This window comes from Oncorhynchus masou, chromosome 28 (assembly GCF_036934945.1).
Source record: "Oncorhynchus masou masou isolate Uvic2021 chromosome 28, UVic_Omas_1.1, whole genome shotgun sequence".
Classification (NCBI taxonomy): domain Eukaryota; kingdom Metazoa; phylum Chordata; class Actinopteri; order Salmoniformes; family Salmonidae; genus Oncorhynchus; species Oncorhynchus masou.
The window spans coordinates 6,093,613-6,115,705 of NC_088239.1; the positions used below are offsets into that span (position 1 = coordinate 6,093,613).

Sequence of the window (22,093 nt, forward strand, 5' to 3'; positions counted from 1 at the left end):
TACCTCTTTCGACACCTGGCTTGGATCCTTAGTCAATACGGCGCCCCGCCGCACCACCACGACAGGTCTGCCGACAAATACTCCATCCGCTGTGCCTTCAACCGGCGGACCAGATGCTTCTACTAGCCCCGGGTTACTAACTTTAAACGCCGCGTGCTAGCGTAGTAACGACTACTCCGCGGCCTCCATGTTCCATCTATTGCTGCCCCCTGGACCCTATGATCACTTGTCTACATAGCTGATACCCGCTGGATTGTCCATTAATCACGGTACTCAATTCTGTTTATAGATTTATTTGTTTTTATTTATTTATTATTATTATTTTGTTTGTTTATATGCCGGCCCCAGGCATGAACTCAGTCTCTGTGTTAGTTAACTGACACTCTGCCCATTCATCACCATTTTACCTGTTGTTGTTTTAGTTGATTAGCTGCTGTTGTCTTAGCTAGCTCTCCAAATCAACACCTGTGATTACTTTATGCCTCGCTGTATGTCTCTCTCATATGTCAATATGCCTTTTATATTGTTGTTTAGGTTATTTATCATTGTTTTAGTTTACTGCGGAGCCCCAAGTTCCACTCATTATACCTCTGATAACTCCTTTGTCCCACCTCCCAAACATGCGGTGACCTCACCCATTATAACCAGCTTATCCTGAGATACAACCTCTCTTATCATCACTCAGTGCCTGGGCTTGCCCCCACTGTACCCGCACCCCACCATACCCCTGTCTGCACATTATGTCCTGAATCTATTCTACCACGCCCAAAAATCTGCTCCTCTTATTCTTTGTCCCCAACGCTCTAGGCGACCAGTTTTGATAGCCTTTAGCCGTACCCTAATCCTACTCCTCCTCGGGTGATGTGGAGGTAAACCCAGGCCCCGCGTGTCCCGAGGCACTCTCATTTGTTGACTTCTGTGATCGAAAAAACCTTGGATTCATGCATGTCAACATCTGAAGCCTCCTCCCTAAGTTTGTTTTACTCACTGCTTTAGCACACTCTGCCAACCCTGATGTCCTTGCCGTGTCTGAATCCTGGCTTAGGAAGGCCACCAACAATTCTGAGATTTCCATACCCAACTACAACATTTTCTGTCAAGATAGATCTGCCAAAGGGGGAGGAGTTGCAATCTACTGCAGAGAGAGCCTGCAAAGTAATGTCATACTTTCCAGGTCTATACCCAAACAGTTTGAACTTCTAATTTAAAAAAAAAACCTCTCCAGAAATAAGTCTCTCACTGTTGCCGCCTGCTATCGACCCCCCTCAGCTCCCAGCTGTGTCCTGGACAACATTTGTGAATTGATCGCCCCCCATCTAGCTTCAGAGTTCATTCTGTTAGGTGACCTAACCTGGGATATGCTTATCACCCCGGCAGTCCTACAATTTGAGCTAGATGCCCTCAATCTCACACAAATCATCAAGGAACCCACCAGGTACAACCCCATATCCGTTAACATAGGCACCCTCATAGACATTATCCTAACCAACTTGCCCTCCAAATACACCTCCGCTGTTTTCAATCAGGATCTCAGCGATCACTGCCTCATTGCCTGTATCCGCAGTCAAACGACCACCCCTCATCACTGTCAAACGCTCCCTAAAACACTTCTGTGAGCAGGCCTTTCTAATCGACCTGGCCCGGGTATCCTGGAAGGATATTGACCTCATCCCGTCAGCCCTTGGTTCACTCCAGACCTGACTGCCCTTGACCAGCACAAAAACATCTGTGGCGGACTGCAATAGCATTGAATAGTCCCCACGATATGCAACTGTTCAGGGAAGTCAGGAACCAATACACGCAGTCAGTCAGGAAAGCAAAGGCTAGCTTTTTCAAGCAGAGATTTGCATCCAGTAGCTCTAACTCCAAAACGTTTTGGGACACTGCAAAGTCCATGGAGAACAAGAGCACCTCCTCCCAGCTGCCCATTGCACTGAGGCTAGATAACACGGTCACCACTGATAAATCTATGATACTCGAAAAATTTCAATAAGCATTTCTCAACGGCTGGCCATGCCTTCCTCCTGGCTACTCCAACCCCAGCCAACATCCCCCCAGTGCAGCTACTCGCCCAAGCCTCTCCAGCTTCTCCTTCACCCAAATCCAGACAGCTGATGTTCTGAAAGAGCTGCAAAAACTGGACCCGTACAAATCAGCTGGGCTAAACAATCTGGACCCTCTCTTTCTAAAACTATCCGCCGCCATTGTTGCAACCCCTATTTGGCAGCCTGTTCAACCTCTCTTTCGTATCGTCCGAGATTTAGAGCTACAGTATGCAAGTTTTTTGGTAACATATCTTTTGTGATGTCACCATAATGTTTTCACCAGACTGTTCCCACAACCTAATGAAACATTCTGGGAACCTTTAAAGAACAGATTAAATGTTTTCTTGGAACTGCCTTGCAACATCAAGCGAATGTTTTATGCAAACATTCTATAATCATCAGCATGGCTTGATAGTTTTTGTGTTATGAGAACATTTGCTGCAACCTAACGAATGTTCTGAGAATGTTTACAAAACCAATTTTGGTTTGCTGGGCCCACTGTAACAAAATAATGCACTATTTTGTCTATTTCCGATCCAATACCCGGAGCTTTGAAGAGAAGGATCCAGTGAAAACCAACATGTATTATAACAAATTGTTTTTGCACTGACGTCAGTGTTGTTGTTTTGTTTTTGTTGTCACATCATTAGGCTTGTGATTTTTTTATTCACAAGGAATTGTAAAGCAGTCATGCTGACTCACAGAGAGATAGGGGAGGGAGAGAGAGAGATGGAGAGAGAGAGAGAGACAGAGCGAGAGAGAGAGAGATACATGAGAGAAAGAGAGAGAGACAGGGAGACAGAGATACATGAGAGAAAGAGAGAGAGACAGAGATACATGAGAGAAAGAGATACATGAGAGAAAGAGAGAGAGACAGAGAGAGAGAGATACATGAGAGAAAGAGAGAGAGAGAGAGAGAGAGAGAGAGAGTGAGAGAGAGAGAGAGAGACAGAGCGAGAGAGACAGAGCGAGAGAGAGACAGAGAGATACATGAGAGAAAGAGAGAGAGAGAGAAAGAGATCTGCATGTCAAGGACTTTTGTCTCTCACGTCCTGACCTCTGTTCGACAGTCTCGTCATCTCATATTGAACGAAAGTATTTGCCAAATCTCCTGAACTGAATGATTAATATTTCACATTAGCGAAAATAGCTGCGAGGGATTTGAAGAGAATCAATTTATAGTGGAAAATATCACCAGCTGTTGGCAATTGTCTCTGTCCCTCTGTCCCTTGAGTTTCACATTCATATTCAACATCAAATAATGTTTTTTTCTCACAATGTGGTATAATAGACGAAACCAAGAGATACATTCACGGGACAAATCACAATGGTTTGATCTTTTCTAGGGCTTTAATGTACCATTTTCATCTCATTGAGCCTTAACCCTACATACTATAAGCTGTATTCTCTCACATTTTACAGATCAATTAACACTGACCGCTGTGTGTGTGTGTGTGTGTGTGTGTGTGTGTGTGTGTGTGTGTGTGTGTGTGTGTGTGTGTGTGTGTGTGTGTGTGTGTGTGTGTGTGTGTGTGTGTGTGTGTGTGTGTGTGACTATATTGAGTTGCACCCCTCTATTTGTCGAGGGCTCTGCAAGGTGTCAAAAGCGTTCCACAGGGATGCTGGGTCATGTTGAACCCAATGCTCCCCACAGTTTTGTCAAGTTGGTTGGATGTCCTTTGTGTGGTGGACCATTCTTGATACACACTGGAAACTGTTGAGTGCGAAAACTCAGCAGTGTTGCAGTTCTTGACGCAAACCGGCACACCTTGCACCAACTACCATACCCCATTCAAAAGCATATTTTGTCTTTACCCTCTGAATGGCACACATACACCATCCATGTCTCAATTGTCTCAAGGCTTAAAAATCCTTCTTTAACCTGTCTCCTCCCCTTCATCTACACTGATTGAAAAGATTTAACAAGTGACATCAATGAGGGATAATACATTTCACCTGGTCAGTCTATGTCATGGAGAGAGCAGGTGTCCTTAATGTTTTGTATGTTCAGTGTACAGTGATCTCCAAAAGTATTGGGACAGTGCCACATGTGTTGTTGTTTTGACTCTGTACTCCAGCACTTTAGATTTGAAATGATACAACTGTGAGGTTAAAGAGCAGACTGTCAGCTTTAATTTGAGGGTATTTTCATCCATATCGGGTGAACCGTTTAGAAATGACAGCAATTTTTGTACATAGTCCCTCCATTTTAGGGGACCAAAAGTATCGGGACAAATTCACGTTGTTAAATTAAATCCTAAGAGTTAATACACCCGTGCATCAATTTATTAAGTAACTTATTAATAAAAAATCCCCATCAAAATCCGCCAGTTTAAGAGATATCTGGTTTTATTCCATGAGCGGTCTCAATACACCTCAATACATGAATGTAAATAAATGTCTCAATACACCTCGTCCTCCATGTCAGCATTTTGCTTCTGTGGTGCAAGGTGGCAAAGCTACAATGGTGTTTGTCAGAACATGAGACATCCCGAAAACCCGGTCTTCTCACAAAAACATCTATATCCTCCGAACGACTTGGCCTGTAAAACTAATATGATCACTCTGGTCAAAGAGGAGACTCTCACACACACAACGATGTTCTCCGTTTTGCTCATCTGAAGGTAACCCATACAAACAAATGGAACAACAAAACAATAAAAGGGTTCAATATGTGTCCATAAAACTATACCTCCTCGATCCACTTTTCATTTTCCATTTGTTTTGTCTTGTTTTCTTACACACCTGTTTTCCATTTCCATCATTAATTGTTGTGTTTTTAACCTCTTTGGGGTCATCCCCCCCCTTCTTCTCAATTTCCGCCTGAAGACATACCCTAATCTAACTGCCTGTAGCTCAGGCCCAGAGGCAAGGATATGCATATTCTTGATATCATTTGAAAGGAAACACTGAATTTTGTGGAAATGTGAATTGAATTGTAGGAGAATATAACACAATAGATCTGGTAGAAGAAAATACAAGGAAATAAACATGTGTTTTCTGTTTTTTATTGTTGCTGCATCATCTTTCAAATGACCAAGAACAGCCAAACATACAGATAGGATGCTGGGGATGGTTTGAATGAAGATGGTTTGAATGAAGAACATAGGACGGCAACAATAGCTGAGCAAAGGATTAGACATAACTTCAAAAAATGAGCGAGCAACATGACATTGAGCATAAAGTCACCCAGGTGTCCCACACATAAATGTACCCAAATGTACCCAAGTGGCCGAATCGGTACATTTTGAAGGAAATAACTATATACAAAATACATAAATCCTATTCTAACACCCCCCCAAAAAATGTAATGTACCCAAGTGGCCGATATACATTTGAAGGAAATATATATATATAAATCCTATATATATATATATGAAGAAAAAAATATATTAAATAAATAAATAATAATAAACAATCAAATAACAAGGGTAACTATTTACACATTTTCTATTTACAATATTGTGAAGACCCTCAGTCCTCTACGCAATATTGTGCTGCTGGTGCCATGGCCCATAGCAGTCTCTTTCTGCTGTAAAGCAGAGGCTTACTGAACAGGTGGTGCTGGTGATGGGGCATTTCCTGTGTCAAAGGGCACAATGACGTCTCCCTACTGTGCCCTTTTTGCCCTGAGGCACATTCATGCCTGCAGAGATGAATCTGGGCAGATGAACACCACTGGTTGGAGCAGAAGGGACAGAGGTAGAGGGGATAGAAGGTGCTGCAGTGGACTTGCTGTAGCTAGCAAGTTCCTGGATGAGCAGCTCCCTGAAGGATAGCTGTGAGATGGGGGTTTGTCCACAGCTCTTGGCCATTTCCTTCTGGAGGATGAAGGCATTCACCACAGCAATGTCAATGAAATGATACAAAACATTTTTCTTTTCATGGTCTTGTGAAGAACATTGTAGTATCCTATCAGCGCATCTTACAGGTCCACACCTCCCATGCTCTTGTTGTAGTCCTTCACAGCTGCTGGAATGGGGACATTTTTTGTGGTCCATGCCCCGGCACGGTCCTTCACACGCCTGACGACGTGATCTCCACTGAAGGACTTGTGGAGACTGGAGCACATGACCACCTCTCTGGTATCCATCCACTTCACAAACAGCCGGCCATCTTCACGGATCCATTGCATGGTCCCTTGCTCAGCCCACTTAGGCATGTCGTTCACCTTGGTCTTTGGAAATCCCACACTGTTGGTACGAATGGTGCCACAAGCCGACACCTCCCGCTTCCTCAGCTCTGTAAACAGGGTAGGGCTTGTGTAGAGTTGTCCACCAACAGTTTGTAGCCTTTCCCCAGCAGTTGAAAATCCAATAACTCCAAAACGGAATCATAACTCAATAAAAACTGTTTGTCCCCTCATAAACAAAAAAATTGGAATCATTGTAACCCCAATTGGTTGGTTTGTTACAGGTTTGAGGCTGATTCTGGTCTTTGAAATCCTCTCATCGATGGACGGTCTGGGTGGGCTGAAAATAGGTCTTGCAGGCATCAACGATGCGGGGTAGAGAGGTTTTATTTTACAGAGCCTATCAAACCTTGGTGTGCCTCTCTTCTTGTCATTCTCCTTCATCAACTTCTGGGTCACTGATGTGAAGCGCCCGTCAGAAACATTTTACAAGACATGACAGTCATGGGGAAAGGCAGTTGATTGAGAGCTGTTTTCCAGTAGTCCCTTAGAGTTTTCAACTTCACCAGTCCCATGTAACTGACTATTGAAAAGTAGCAGAAAATATCTGACATGGAAATGGTCTTCCATGCCTCTTTCTTTCCTGCCTGCTTCTTAGCCCCGTACTTATTGGTGTTCGACACCAGGGAATCAACAACTGACGAGGTGAAAAACAGTTGAAAAAGTTGAAGGGGGCTGTACTTTGCAGTCGTCTAGTGGAGGTCCTGGCTGCCTTTTGGGTCTAAAAACTGGTGGATTTGGTTCCACATCATCTAACACAGAGTGCCAATGACCCTCTGGCCCTCTGTCTGCATGTTTCTCTCTTCCCCACCTCATCTTCTTTGTCACTGACTTCACATCTCTAGATGGCCAGGTAGGTGTGGAGCCGGAGACAGCGGGGGTCCGGCTGGATGAACCAGCTTCAGAGGGAGATGGACACCTAGGCATTGGCGGCTCATAATCAGAATCACTGCCACTGTGAAAAAAAAAAAATTTAAAAAAAAAAAATCAGTAACAATACTTTCACATATGAACCCTGTATCAACAGAGATATATAGAGTACAGGGAATATAATCACTATGGTGAAGTTTATGTAAAATGAATTTTAAAAATCTATCACACACACACGTCAAATGAATTTTAAAAATCTATCACACACACATAGTATTGCCAATGTGTTCTTTACACGTTTCATTACAGATTATATTTTTATTTAATGCAAATAAAATTAGAAAAAAAAATAAAAAAAAAAAAAAATCTCAAATGAATAATATTTCATATTAATTTCAAACAATGACATGAGCATTAGAACTTACCAATCCACCATGGCATCCTTGCCGTGCAGAACCATTATTTCTGCCTGGGAGTCAAAACTAGTCAAACTAGCTTCGCTGAAAGATTCATCCCGAAGACACTCTGTCTCGCTGTCTCGATCCATTTCCTCTATAATTTGGGTTAAATCTGTAAACCTAGACTTTGTTTTAGCTTTTCCTGATTTATTCGCCATAATTGAAATATATAAACTTGTTGAAAATGCTGTTCAATATGTACTGCTATGCGTAACACTCGTGGCTCCGTCAAGTAGGATTTGCAATAGTGAAGGAACCTCTTTTACGCCAGAGTTTATGACAAATACTGGTCTTCGAACGTATAACCATTACATATTGCCGTTTACTTCAGCTCATTGGCTATCTTCCAAGCTAGATTTCAAGATGACCAGTGGTCATTGGGCCAAAATACAGTCAATCAACGATAGACCAGTCCTACCATTGGTGCACAATGAGGTCATTGATTCGTGTCTTGAAATCGGTTTGTTTCGGTCAATATGTCCCGGGTTGTGTTAGTAACAACCAGAGGATTGCAATGAAACCAACCATGACTGGATAAACATTTGTTTAGTGTGTGTAATTACCACGAACGCTTCGTCCAAAGTTGAATGAGACGGAAATTATGACGCAACCGGTTTACAAATGTTTCGTGTTCGGCTATAAAAATGTATTTTATCAAACAAAATAAACATTCACTGTGTAGTCAGGACACTTGGCATTGACACCAGAGGAAGATCTTCAATGGTAAGCGATTTATTTTATTGTTATTTCTGACTTTCTTGACGCAAATGCTTGGTTGGAAAATGCTAGTAATATGTGTGTGTGTGTGGGGCGCTGTCCTCAGAAAATCGCATGGTTTGCTTTTGCAGTAAACCTTTTTGAAATCTGACAATACTAATAAGACATTCATCTTTTAAATTATGTAAGATACATGTATTTACAAGAATGTTTAATACAACGATGTTGGCCTGGTGGGATTTGAGCATCTCCCCTACCCTAGAGAGGTTAACCCTCTGTTTCCCCATGTCCTTGTGCTGAATTGTTTGTTCATAAGTGCTTGTACGTTATGTTACTGGTGCGCATTGGGGTTTGTACCCATGTAGGTTATTTTTGTATTGCCGTGGGTTTGGTAATTAAATTGCTCTGGCTATTACCTTTCTCTGGTCTCCTGCGTCTGACTTCACTGCCACCTGTTCCGCAACCCTTACAGAATTCCACACCACCCATATGGAGTCAGCAGGAGCAGGTGCCCCTGGTATAGGGGTCGAGGAGCGTGTCCTGGAGCAAGAGGCCTTGATCTACCATCTCGGCTTAGCCATGGACCGCTTTGTCCAAATCATGGACCGCATGGGAGTTTCTCCATCGCCTCCCCCAGCACAACAGGGGCCTCCACTACTCACTGCCCCTGCACCCGGTTCCAGTGGGATTCGACTCCCCCGCGGATGATGTGACGGCTGCCCGCTGCCAGGGTTTCCTGCTGCAGTTGGATTTATACCTGGCAACCGTCCACCCTGCTCGTTCGGACCGTGAGAGGGTGTCCACCCTCGTCTTATGCCTCTCGGGGAAAGCCCTGGAGTGGGCCAGCGCCATGTGGGTGGAAGGAGATGCGGTGCTGGACCACTTTGAGGAGTTCACCCGTCATTTCCGGGCAGTCATCAACCACCCGCCCGAGGGTAGAGCGGCGGGTGAACGTCTTTTCCACCTGCGGCAGGGGACGAGGAGCGCACAGGATGTGGGTAGGTTTCTGAGGTCTTATTGCCAGGACCGGCCGGGGGAGTGGGCGGCGTTCGTGCCCTGGGCAGAGATGGCCCAGAACTCGCTCCGCCACTCCTCCACTAACCTCTCCCCCTTCCAGTGCGTACTGGGGTATCAGCCGGTTCTGGCTCCTTGGCATCAGAGTCAGACCGAGGCTCCTGTGGTGGACGACTCGTTCCGGCGCACAGAGGAAACATGGGACGCCGTCCATGTTCACCTTCTGAGTGCCATGCTGCGCCAGAAAGCCGGCGCAGACAGTCACCGCAGTGAGGCTCCGGTGTTCGTACCGGGGGACCGGGTCTGGCTCTCGACCCGAAACCTGCCCCTCCACCTGCCCTGCCGGAAGCTGGGTCCATGGTTTGTGGGACGATTTAAAGTCCTGAGGAGACAGAACGAGGTGACTTACAGATTACAACTTCCCCCAGATTACCGTATTAACCCCTCGTTCTATGTGTCTCTCCTCAGGTTGGTGGTGGCTGGACCGCTCCAGGAGTCTGAGGTGCGGGAGGTTCCTCCGCCTCCTCTGGACATCGAGGGGCCCCGGCGTACTCCGTTCGATCCATACTGGATTCAAGACGTCGGGCGAGGGGTTTTCAGTACCTCATGGACTGGGAGGGGTATGGTCCAGAGGAGAGATGCTGGGATCTGGTGGAGGACATGTTGGACCCTTCAATGCTGCGGAAGTTCCACCGTCACCATCCGGATCGCCCTGCACCTCGCCCTCCGGGTTGTCCCCGAGGCCGGTGTCGGCACGCTGCTGGAGGGGTGCCACCGTAGTCGTTTCCTCTCCTTGTTCGGGCGGTGTTTGGCGGTTGGCATCACAGGTCTTCCAGCCATCTTCAATCCACTTTTCCCTTTCCATTTGTTTTGTCTTGTTTTCTTACACCTGGTTTCCATTTCCATCATTAATTATTGTGTAGTTAACCCTCTGTTTCCCCCATGTCCTTGTGTGGAATTGTTTGTTTGTAAGTGCTTGTATGCTATGTACCCATGTAGGTTATTTTTGTATTTGTAACGGCTTTCTTCTGTTGAAGGAGGAGCGGACCAAAATGCAGCGTGATGGTTACTCATGTTTATTAAATGAAAGTAGACTAGACGTGAAATAACTGAACATGAACAAAAACAACAGACGGAAACGTGAAGAAACTATACAGCCTGTCTGGTGAAACTAAACACAGAGACAGGAACAATCACCCACGAAAACACTCAAAGAATATGGCTACCTAAATATGGTTCCCAATCAGAGACAACGATAATCACCTGACTCTGATTGAGAACCGCCTCAGGCAGCCATAGACTATGCTATACACCCCACACAACCCCAAGACGAAACACACCACAAATAAACCCATGTCACACCCTGGCCTGACCCAATAAATGAAGATAAACATAATACATATAGACCAGGGTGTGACAGTATTGCTGTGGGTTTGGTAATTAAACTGCTCTAACTATTACCTTTCTCTGCTCTCCTGCATCTGACTTCACTGCCACCTGTTCCGCAACCCTTACAATTTATGACCGTGTTATTCAATGTGTTTCTATGAGCTATCTATCGTAGTGAAGGCCAAATTCAATATTTTTTCAAATAATAAAATCAAATAGCTAAATGATCCATGGTATGACCATCCATACTTTAGCTTAGTAGGCTATAGTAGTGAAGGCCAAATTCAATATTTTATAAAATACAAGAATCAAATGAAATGTAAAATTCAAAATCAAATGATCCACGGTATGACCATCTTTAAACAACTCTATATGTTAGCCCCCCCCCCTTCCTAAAAACACAACAATTACATCAAGCTTTTGACTCTACAGACTTATTGTAAGCATTTGCTGTTTGTTTTGGTGATGTTTCAAATAATTTTGTGCCCAATAGAAATGAATGGTAAATAATGTATTGTGTCACCTTTATTGTAAATAAGAATATATTATGTTTCTAAACACATCTACATTCATGTGAATGCTACCATGGTTACGTATAGTCCTGAATGAATGGTGAACAATGATGAGTGAGAAAGACACAGATGCACAAATATCATCTCCACAATATCTTTTTTTTGTGCATCTAACTTTCTCACTCATCATTGTTCTCGATTCATTCAGGATTATCCGTAATCATGGTAGCATCCACATTAATGTAGACGTGTTTAGAAACATATTCTATTGTGATTTACACAATAAAAGTGACTCTAAAATGACACAATACCTGAATTACCCTTAATTTCTGTTAGGCACCAAATAATCTCAAACACAAGCAAAACAAACAGCAAATGCATCCAACAAGTGTGTAGAGTCGCAAGCTTGATGTAATCATTGTGTACTAGGACTATGGGACCAAATACTACGCCTTTGACTACTTTAATACACATAAGTGAATTCATTCCAACTTTTGGTCCCCTAAAATGGGGAGTCTATGTACAAAACGTGCTGTAATTTCTAAAAGGTTCACTCTATGGATGAAAATACCATCAAATTAAAGCTGACAGTCAGCACTTTAACCTCATAGTCATTGTATCATTTCAAATCCAAAGTTCTGGAGTACAGAGCCAAAAACAACAACAACACTTGTCACTGTCCCAATACTTTTGGAGCTCACTGCATGTAGGGCTTACATATCATTCTCTGTCGGTGTTGTCTTCAGGGATCTATTCACACAGCTGACTGTTGGTGATCATCAAATTACACTGGGTTGTTTAAAGATGCTTGAGGTTTGATTGACAATGGTCTGACTGTCACAATGTGGTGATCAAATTACCAAAGTACTGCAAATTGATCATGGTACTGTAAATTTATCAAGGTACTGTAAATTGATCAAGGTACTGTAAATTGATCAAGGTACTGTAAGTTGATCAAGGTACTGTAAAATGACCAAAGTACTGTAAATTGATCAAGGTACTGTAAATTGATCAAGGTACTGTAAATTGATCAAGGTACTGTAAATTGATCAAGGTACTGTAAATTGACCAAAGTACTGTAAATTGATCAAGGTACTGTAAATTGACCAAAGTACTGTAAATTGACCAAAATACTGTAAATTCATCAAGGTACTGTAAATTGACCAGGGTACTGTAAATTGATCAAGGTACTGTAAATTGATCAAAGTACTGTAAATAGATCAAGGTACTGTAAATTGACCGAAGTACTGAAAATTGTGACAGTTTTTAAAATTAATATCTAGGCCCATATCTGGTGGTATATTTCCGAAAAAGGTTTGATTGAGTAAAACTTACACAAGTAGCCTAATTAACCAATAAAAAAGTTAACTTGTATAAGGTTATCAATATTACAAGCTATGTAATGGGAATGGCAACATTACATACATATATGTTTGGAGTAATACATAGATGTGTCTCAGTCTAAAATGAAATTGGCCCTTGTGAACATATTGATATCAGAATAGCAATTAGCTGAGATCGGGAATCGACATGAAACCGAACTCAAGAAGCAGGAGACTGCACACCGCCTTCGCCCCTTGTCGTTGATTGAATGGTTTCAGCACCACTGAGTTTTGAACAAGCTCGACAGCGTTCCACACCACTCCGCCCAGTCGTCCTCAATCAGACAGCACCAAGTTGAGTTTCTTATTCGCTCATAGTTTCAACAGAGACGATCCGTGAAGGGGATAAAACCAACTGTCACTAGTTCACCTAAATTCCAAGTCTTGAATACTTCCCCGAAGAGGTTTATATGCGACAGAAAATATGAACACAGCTTCCATAGACTCCACTTGTCAGTGCCAGTATTCGTTCACTGACAAAATCCTCTGGGAACGGGATGATACACTAGGAGTGCCGGTTGAGGAATTTAAGAAAAGCTAAAAACAGAAGTTGTGGTCTTTGACTGCGTTAAAGATGTAGCCTACATAATGAAAACATCAATCAATTCGTGAGATTTATGTGGGATCCTGCAATAAGCATTTTCATGACATTAAAGTTTGCGGTCTCCAGTGCATGTGTCGAGGCTGAACGTCCGAACGGGATCCACTGCTTGATTCTGCTGCTGAGTCTACTGTTCTCTCCGAATATTCAGGAGAATCAAATGCGAGTTATTACAATATTCTCAGTCACTCTAAAAACAATAATTGTCTTGCCTCACTGATATTGTGAATTGTTCATATTATTTTGAATATTTTCAGATACAGTTATTGCAGGCAACGCCAAACGAAAACAAATATCATAACATGCAATGTGTATAGGCTAATTGAAGAGACCCATTCCATTTGAGGCTATGTTAATAAAGGTGAATTTAGGCACAAAATCGCAGATCCTGAAGCAAAGACACGGATACATGCAGAGATCTCGCATTGAATTGTAAGAAATTAGGAGTGGAAACTCACCATTGACGGATATAATCCGAAGACCGTGATTGAAAGCACCGGGTACAGGACACTCAACAGAACACGCATTCTGTCTGTTTTGAGGCAGTTACACTTTTCTCGCTTATTGCGGGACTGCGTCAGCGTCGCTGCCGGTGTAGGCTGTGCCCGCCACTGTTCCGAGCGCTCCAACAGAAGAAAACGGATAGATCCACGATCATTCCCACCCACAGCTCCGCGGACTCTGGCGTGAAGCCAATACAGAAAGTGATGCTCGGTCTCATTAAAACTGACACCATAGATAAAAGTTTCTGCCAGGGGACGAGGCAGACCTACGAGACTGCATGGGAGTCACACAACAGATGTGGCATCATGTGTTGTGTGTGTTGGAGAGAAATGTTTGTTGATATCGATCAGTTCCAAGACCTGACACTCCTCACGCAGTGCCGAGAGAAAAGACAACAGACAACAGTCACACCTCCCACTGTGAAAGGATAGGATTTAGAGCTTTAATTACCCGATCAAGACACCACTTGTACATATTTACATTTATACATAAAATGCGCTTTAGTTGTTGACGAATAAAGGTGCATGAAAAACTGTACGGGATGTACAGTAATACACCATATGGGAATGCACGAAACCTATGAAATATGACGTGGTAAATACTCATTTCTTAGCATTACAATTTTTACAATGTGAAATTTGCTGCATTGCTGCCAGAAGTGGGATTGACAGTATAATGACAGAAATGATATTGTGATGACTTCTTGGTGCCTACCGGTTAAACCTCATCTACAGTATCATAGACCTCATCTACAGTACCAGGGTTAACCCTCATCTACAGTATCATAGACCTCATCTACAATACCAGGGTTAACCCTCATCTACAGTATCATAGACCTCATCTACAATACCAGGGTTAAACCTCATCTACAGTATCATAGACCTCATCTACAATACCAGGGTTAAACCTCATCTACAGTATCATAGACCTCATCTACAGTACCAGGGTTAAACCTCATCTACAGTATCATAGACCTCATCTACAATACCAGGGTTAAACCTCATCTACAATAACAGGATTAGACCTCATGTCACAGTTTAGGGTTACCAGACTGAGTGATGTATAGGGTTAGGGTTACTAGACTGAGTGATGTATAGGGTTACCAGACTGAGTGATGTATAGGGTTAGGGTTACTAGACTGAGTGTTGTATAGGGTTACCAGACTGAGTGTTGTATAGGGTTACCAGACTGAGTGATGTATAGGGTTACCAGACTGAGTGATGTATAGGGTTACCAGACTGAGTGATGTGTAGGTTAGGGTAGAGTGATGTATAGGTTACCAGACTGAGTGATGTATAGGGTTACCAGACTGAGTGATGTATAGGGTTACCAGACTTATGTATAGGGTTACCAGACTGGATGTATAAGGTTAGGGTTACCAGACTGAGTGATGTATAGGGTTACCAGACTGAGTGATGTATAGGGTTAGGGTTACCAGACTGAGTGATGTATAGGGTTACCAGACTGAGTGATGTATAGGGTTAGGGTTACCAGACTGAGTGATGTATAGGGTTACCAGACTGAGTGATGTATAGGGTTACCAGACTGAGTGATGTATAGGGTTACCAGACTGAGTGATGTATAGGGTTACCAGACTGAGTGATGTATAGGGTTACCAGACTGAGTGATGTATAGGGTTACCAGACTGAGTGATGTATAGACTGAGGGTTAGGGTTACAGACTGAGTGATGTATAGGGTTACCAGACTGAGTGATGTATAGGGTTACCAGACTGAGTGATGTATAGGGTTACCAGACTGAGTGATGTATAGGGTTACCAGACTGAGTGATGTATAGGGTTACCAGACTGAGTGATGTATAGGGTTAGGGTTACCAGACTGAGTGATGTATAGGGTTACCAGACTGAGTGATGTATAGGGTTACCAGACTGAGTGATGTATAGGGTTACCAGACTGAGTGATGTATAGTGATGTGTTGTATAGGGTTACCAGACTGAGTGTTGTATAGGGTTACTAGACTGAGTGATGTATAGGGTTACCAGACTGAGTGTTGTATAGGGTTACCAGACTGAGTGATGTATAGGGTTACCAGACTGAGTGATGTATAGGGTTACCAGACTGAGTGATGTATAGGGTTACCAGACTGAGTGTTGTATTTACCAGACTGAGTGATGTTAGGGTTACCAGACTGAGTGATGTATAGGGTTACCAGACTGAGTGATGTATAGGGTTACCAGACTGAGTGATGTATAGGGTTACCAGACTGAGTGATGTATAGGGTTACCAGACTGAGTTGTATAGGGTTACCAGACTGAGTGATGTATAGGGTTACCAGACTGAGTGATGTATAGGGTTACCAGACTGAGTGATGTATAGACTGGTTGTATAGGGTTACCAGACTGAGTGATGTATAGGGTTACCAGACTGAGTGATGTATAGACTGAGTTATAGGGTTACCAGACTGAGTGATGTATAGGGTTACCAGACTGAGTGATGTATAGGGTTACCAGACTGAGTGATGTATAGGGTTACCAGACTGAGTGATGTATAGGGTTACCAGACTGAGTGTTGTATAGGGTTACCAGACTGAGTGATGTATAGGGTTACCAGACTGAGACTGACTGAGTGATGTATAGGGTTACCAGACTGAGTGTTGTATAGGGTTACCAGACTGAGTGATGTATAGGGTTACCAGACTGAGTGATGTATAGGGTTACCAGACTGAGTGATGTATAGGGGTTACCAGACTGAGTGATGTATAGGGTTACCAGACTGAGTGATGTATTACCAGGGTTATGGGTTACCAGACTGAGTGATGTATGGGTTACTAGACTGAGTGATGTTAGGGTTACCAGACTGAGTGATGTATAGGGTTACCAGACTGAGTGATGTATAGGGTTACCAGACTGAGTGATGTATAGGGTTACCAGACTGAGTGATGTATAGGGTTACCAGACTGAGTGATGTATAGGGTTACCAGACTGAGTGATGTATAGGGTTACTAGACTGAGTGATGTATAGGGTTACCAGACTGAGTGATGTATAGGGTTACCAGACTGAGTGATGTATAGGGTTACCAGACTGAGTGATGTATAGGGTTACCAGACTGAGTGATGTATAGGGTTACCAGACTGAGTGATGACTGATGATGTATAGGTTACCAGACTGAGTGATGTATAGGGTTACCAGACTGGTGATGTATAGGGTTACCAGACTGAGTGATGTATAGGGTTACCAGACTGAGTGATGTATAGGGTTACCAGGGTTACCAGACTGATGGGTTACCAGACTGAGTGATGTATAGGGTTACTAGACTGAGTGATGTATAGGGTTACCAGACTGAGTGATGTATAGGGTTACCAGACTGAGTGATGTATAGGGTTACCAGACTGAGTGATGTATAGGGTTACCAGACTGAGTGATGTATAGGGTTACCAGACTGAGTGATGTGATGTTACCAGACTGAGTGATGTTACCAGACTGAGTGATGTATAGGGTTACCAGACTGAGTGATGTATAGGGTTACCAGACTGAGTGATGTATAGGGTTAGGGTTACCAGACTGAGTGATGTATAGGGTTACCAGACTGAGTGATGTATAGGGTTACCAGACTGAGTGTTGTATAGGGTTACCAGACTGAGTGATGTATAGGGTTACCAGACTGAGTGATGTATAGGGTTACCAGACTGAGTGATGTATAGGGTTACCAGACTGAGTGATGTATAGGGTTACCAGACTGAGTGTTGTATAGGGTTACCAGACTGAGTGATGTATAGGGTTAGGGTTACCAGACTGAGTGATGTATACCAGACTGAGTGATGTATAGGGTTACCAGACTGAGTGTTGTGATGTATAGGGTTACCAGACTGAGTGATGTATAGGGTTACCAGACTGAGTGATGTATAGGGTTACTGAGTGATGTATAGGGTTACCAGACTGAGTGATGTATAGGGTTACCAGACTGAGTGATGTATAGGGTTACCAGACTGAGTGATGTATAGGGTTACCAGACTGAGTGATGTATAGGGTTACCAGACTGAGTGATGTATAGGTTACCAGACTGAGTGTTGTATAGGGTTACCAGACTGGTGATGTATAGGGTTAGACTGAGTGATGTATAGGGTTACCAGACTGAGTGATGTATAGATGAGTGATGTATAGGGTTACCAGACTGACTGGGTTACCAGTGATGTGTATAGGGTTACCAGACTGAGTGTTGTATAGGGTTACCAGACTGAGTGATGTATAGGGTTACCAGACTGAGTGATGTATAGGGTTACCAGACTGAGTGATGTATAGGGTTACCAGACTGAGTTACCAGACTGAGTGATGTATAGGGTTACCAGACTGAGTGATGTATAGGGTTACCAGACTGGTGATGTATAGGGTTACCAGACTGAGTGATGTATAGGGTTACCAGACTGAGTGATGTGATGTATAGGGTTACCAGACTGAGTGATGTATAGGGTTACCAGACTGAGTGATGTATAGGGTTACCAGACTGAGTGATGTATAGGGTTACCAGACAGATGTATAGGGTTAGGGTTACCAGACTGAGTGATGAGTGATGTATAGGGTTACCAGACTGAGTGATGTATAGGGTTACCAGACTGAGTGATGTATAGGGTTACCAGACTGACTGACTGAGTGATGTATAGGGTTAGACTGAGTGATGTAGACTGACTGATGTATAGGGTTACCAGACTGAGTGATGTATAGGGTTACCAGACTGAGTGATGGGTTACCAGACTGAGTGATGTATAGGGTTACCAGACTGAGTGATGTATAGGGTTACCAGACTGAGTGATGTATAGGGTTACTAGACTGAGTGATGTATAGGGTTACCAGACTGAGTGATGTATAGGGTTACCAGACTGAGTGATGTATAGGGTTACCAGACTGAGTGTTGTATAGGGTTACCAGACTGAGTGATGTATAGGGTTACCAGACTGAGGATGTATAGTTACCAGACTGAGTGATGTATAGGGTTACTAGACTGAGTGATGTATAGGGTTACCAGACTGAGTGATGTATAGGGTTACCAGACTGAGTGATGTATAGGGTTACCAGACTGAGTGATGTATAGGGTTACCAGACTGAGTATAGGGTTACCAGACTGTATGGGTTATGAGTGATGTATAGGGTTACCAGACTGAGTGATGTATAGGGTTACTAGACTGAGTGATGTATAGGGTTACTGAGTGATGTATAGGGTTACTAGACTGAGTGATGTTACCAGACTGATGATGGGTTACCAGACTGAGTGTTGTATAGGGTTACCAGACTGAGTGATGTATAGGGTTACCAGACTGAGTGTTGTATAGGGTTACCAGACTGAGTGATGTATAGGGTTACTAGACTGAGTGATGTATAGGGTTACTAGACTGAGTGATGTATAGGGTTACCAGACTGAGTGATGTACCAGACTGAGTGATGTTACCAGACTGAGTGATGTGGGTTACCAGACTGAGTGATAGGGTTACCAGACTGAGTGATGTATAGGGTTACCAGACTGAGTGTTGTATAGGGTTACCAGACTGAGTGATGTATAGGGTTACCAGACTGAGTGATGTATAGGGTTACCAGACTGAGTGATGTATAGGGTTACCAGACTGAGTGATGTATAGGGTTACCAGACTGAGTGGTTACCAGACTGAGTGATGTATAGGGTTACCAGACTGAGTGATGTATAGGGTTACCAGACTGAGTGATGTATAGGGTTACCAGACTGAGTGTTGTATAGGGTTACCAGACTGAGTGATGTATAGGGTTACCAGACTGAGTGATGTATAGGGTTACCAGACTGAGTGATGTATAGGGTTACCAGACTGAGTGATGTATAGGGTTACCAGACTGAGTGATGTATAGGGTTACCAGACTGAGTGATGTATAGGGTTACCAGACTGAGTGATGTATAGGGTTACCAGACTGAGTGATGTATAGGGTTACCAGACTGAGTGATGTATAGGGTTACCAGACTGAGTGATGTATAGGGTTACCAGACTGAGTGATGTATAGGGTTACCAGACTGAGTGATGTATAGGGTTACCTGAGACTGAGTGATGTATAGGGTTACCAGACTGAGTGATGTATAGGGTTACCAGACTGAGTGATGTATAGGGTTACCAGACTGAGTGATGTAGTTACCAGATGTATAGGGTTACCAGACTGATGTGATGTGATGTATAGGGTTACCAGACTGAGTGATGTATAGGGTTACCAGACTGAGTGTTGTATAGGGTTACCAGACTGAGTGATGTATAGGGTTACCAGACTGAGTGATGTATAGGGTTACCAGACTGAGTGATGTATAGGGTTACAGACTGAGTGATGTATAGGGACTGAGTGAGTATAGGGTTACCAGACTGAGTGATGTATAGGGTTACCAGACTGAGTGATGTATAGGGTTACCAGACTGAGTGATGTATAGGGTTACCAGACTGAGTGATGTATAGGGTTACCAGACTGAGTGATGTATAGGGTTACCTGAGACTGAGTGATGTATAGGGTTACCAGACTGAGTGATGTATAGGGTTACCAGACTGAGTGATGTATAGGGTTACCCAGACTGAGTGATGTATAGGGTTACCAGACTGAGTGATGTATAGGGTTACCAGACTGAGTGATGTATAGGGTTACCAGACTGAGTGATGTATAGGGTTACCAGACTGAGTGATGTATAGGACTGTTACCAGACTGAGTGATGTATAGGGTTACCAGACTGAGTGATGTATAGGGTTACCAGACTGAGTGATGTATAGGGTTACCAGACTGAGTGATGTATAGGGTTACCAGACTGAGTGATGTATACCAGACTGGTTACCAGACTGAGTGATGTATAGGGTTACCAGACTGATGTATAGATGACTGAGTGATGTATAGGGTTACCAGACTGAGTGATGTATAGGGTTACCAGACTGAGTGATGTATAGGGTTACCAGACTGAGTGATGTATAGGGTTACCAGACTGAGTGATGTATAGGGTTACCAGGTTACCAGACTGAGTGATGTATAGGGTTACCAGGGTGATTACCTGAGTGACTGACTGAGTGATGTATAGGGTTACCAGACTGAGTGATGTATAGGGTTACCAGACTGAGTGATGTATAGGGTTAGGGTTACCAGACTGAGTGATATGAGTGATGTTACCAGACTGAGTGATGTATAGGGTTACCAGACTGAGTGATGTATAGGGTTACCAGACTGAGTGATGTATAGGGTTACCAGACTGAGTGATGTTATAGACTGAGTTGTATAGGGTTACAGACTGAGTGATGTGAGTGATATAGGGTTACCAGACTGAGTGATGTATGTTATGAGGATGTTAGGGTTACCAGACTGAGTGATGTATAGGGTTACTAGACTGAGTGATGTATAGGGTTACCAGACTGAGTGATGTATAGGGTTACCAGACTGAGTGATGTATAGGGTTACTAGACTGAGTGATGTATAGGGTTAGGGTTAGACTGAGTGTTGTATAGGGTTACCAGACTGAGTGATGTATAGGGTTACCAGACTGAGTGATGTATAGGGTTACCAGACTGAGTGATGTATAGGGTTAGGGTTACCAGACTGAGTGATGTATAGGGTTACCAGACTGAGTGATGTATAGGGTTACCAGACTGAGTGATGTATAGGGTTACCAGACTGAGTGATGTATAGGGTTACCAGACTGAGTGATGTATAGGGTTAGGGTTAGGGTTACCTGAGTGACTGAGTGTTGTATAGTTACCAGACTGAGTGTTATAGGGTTACCAGACTGAGTGATGTATAGGGTTACCAGACTGAGTGATGTATAGGGTTACCAGACTGAGTGATGTATAGGGTTACCAGACTGAGTTACCAGACTGAGTGATGTATAGGGTTACCAGACTGAGTGATGTATAGGGTTACCAGACTGAGTGATGTATAGGGTTACCAGACTGGTTACCAGACTGAGTGATGTATAGGGTTACCAGACTGAGTGATGTATAGGGTTACCAGACTGAGTGATGTATAGGGTTACCAGACTGAGTGATGTATAGGGTTAGACTGGTTGTATAGGGTTACCAGACTGAGTGATGTATAGGGTTACCAGACTGAGTGATGTATAGGGTTACCAGACTGAGTGATAGGGTTACCAGACTGAGTGATGTATAGGGTTACCAGACTGAGTGATGTATAGGGTTACCAGACTGAGTGATGTATAGGGTTACCAGACTGAGTGATGTATAGGGTTACCAGACTGAGTGATGTATAGGGTTACCAGACTGAGTGATGTATAGGGTTACTGACTGAGTGATGTATAGGGTTACCAGACTGAGTGATGTATGAGGGTTACCAGACTGAGTGATGTATAGGGTTACCAGACTGAGTGATGTATAGGGTTACCAGACTGAGTGATGTATAGGGTTACCAGACTGAGTGATGTATAGGGTTACCAGACTGAGTGATGTATAGGGTTACCAGAC

The 22,093-nt window shown here is 43.4% G+C and overlaps 1 pseudogene; it reads right to left on the reverse strand.

The window, feature by feature from the left end:
* LOC135517125 (noelin-3-like) overlaps positions 1-13,792 on the reverse strand; it is a 50,268-nt pseudogene extending 36,476 nt beyond the window's left edge.
* Positions 13,793-22,093: the final 8,301 nt, after the last annotated feature.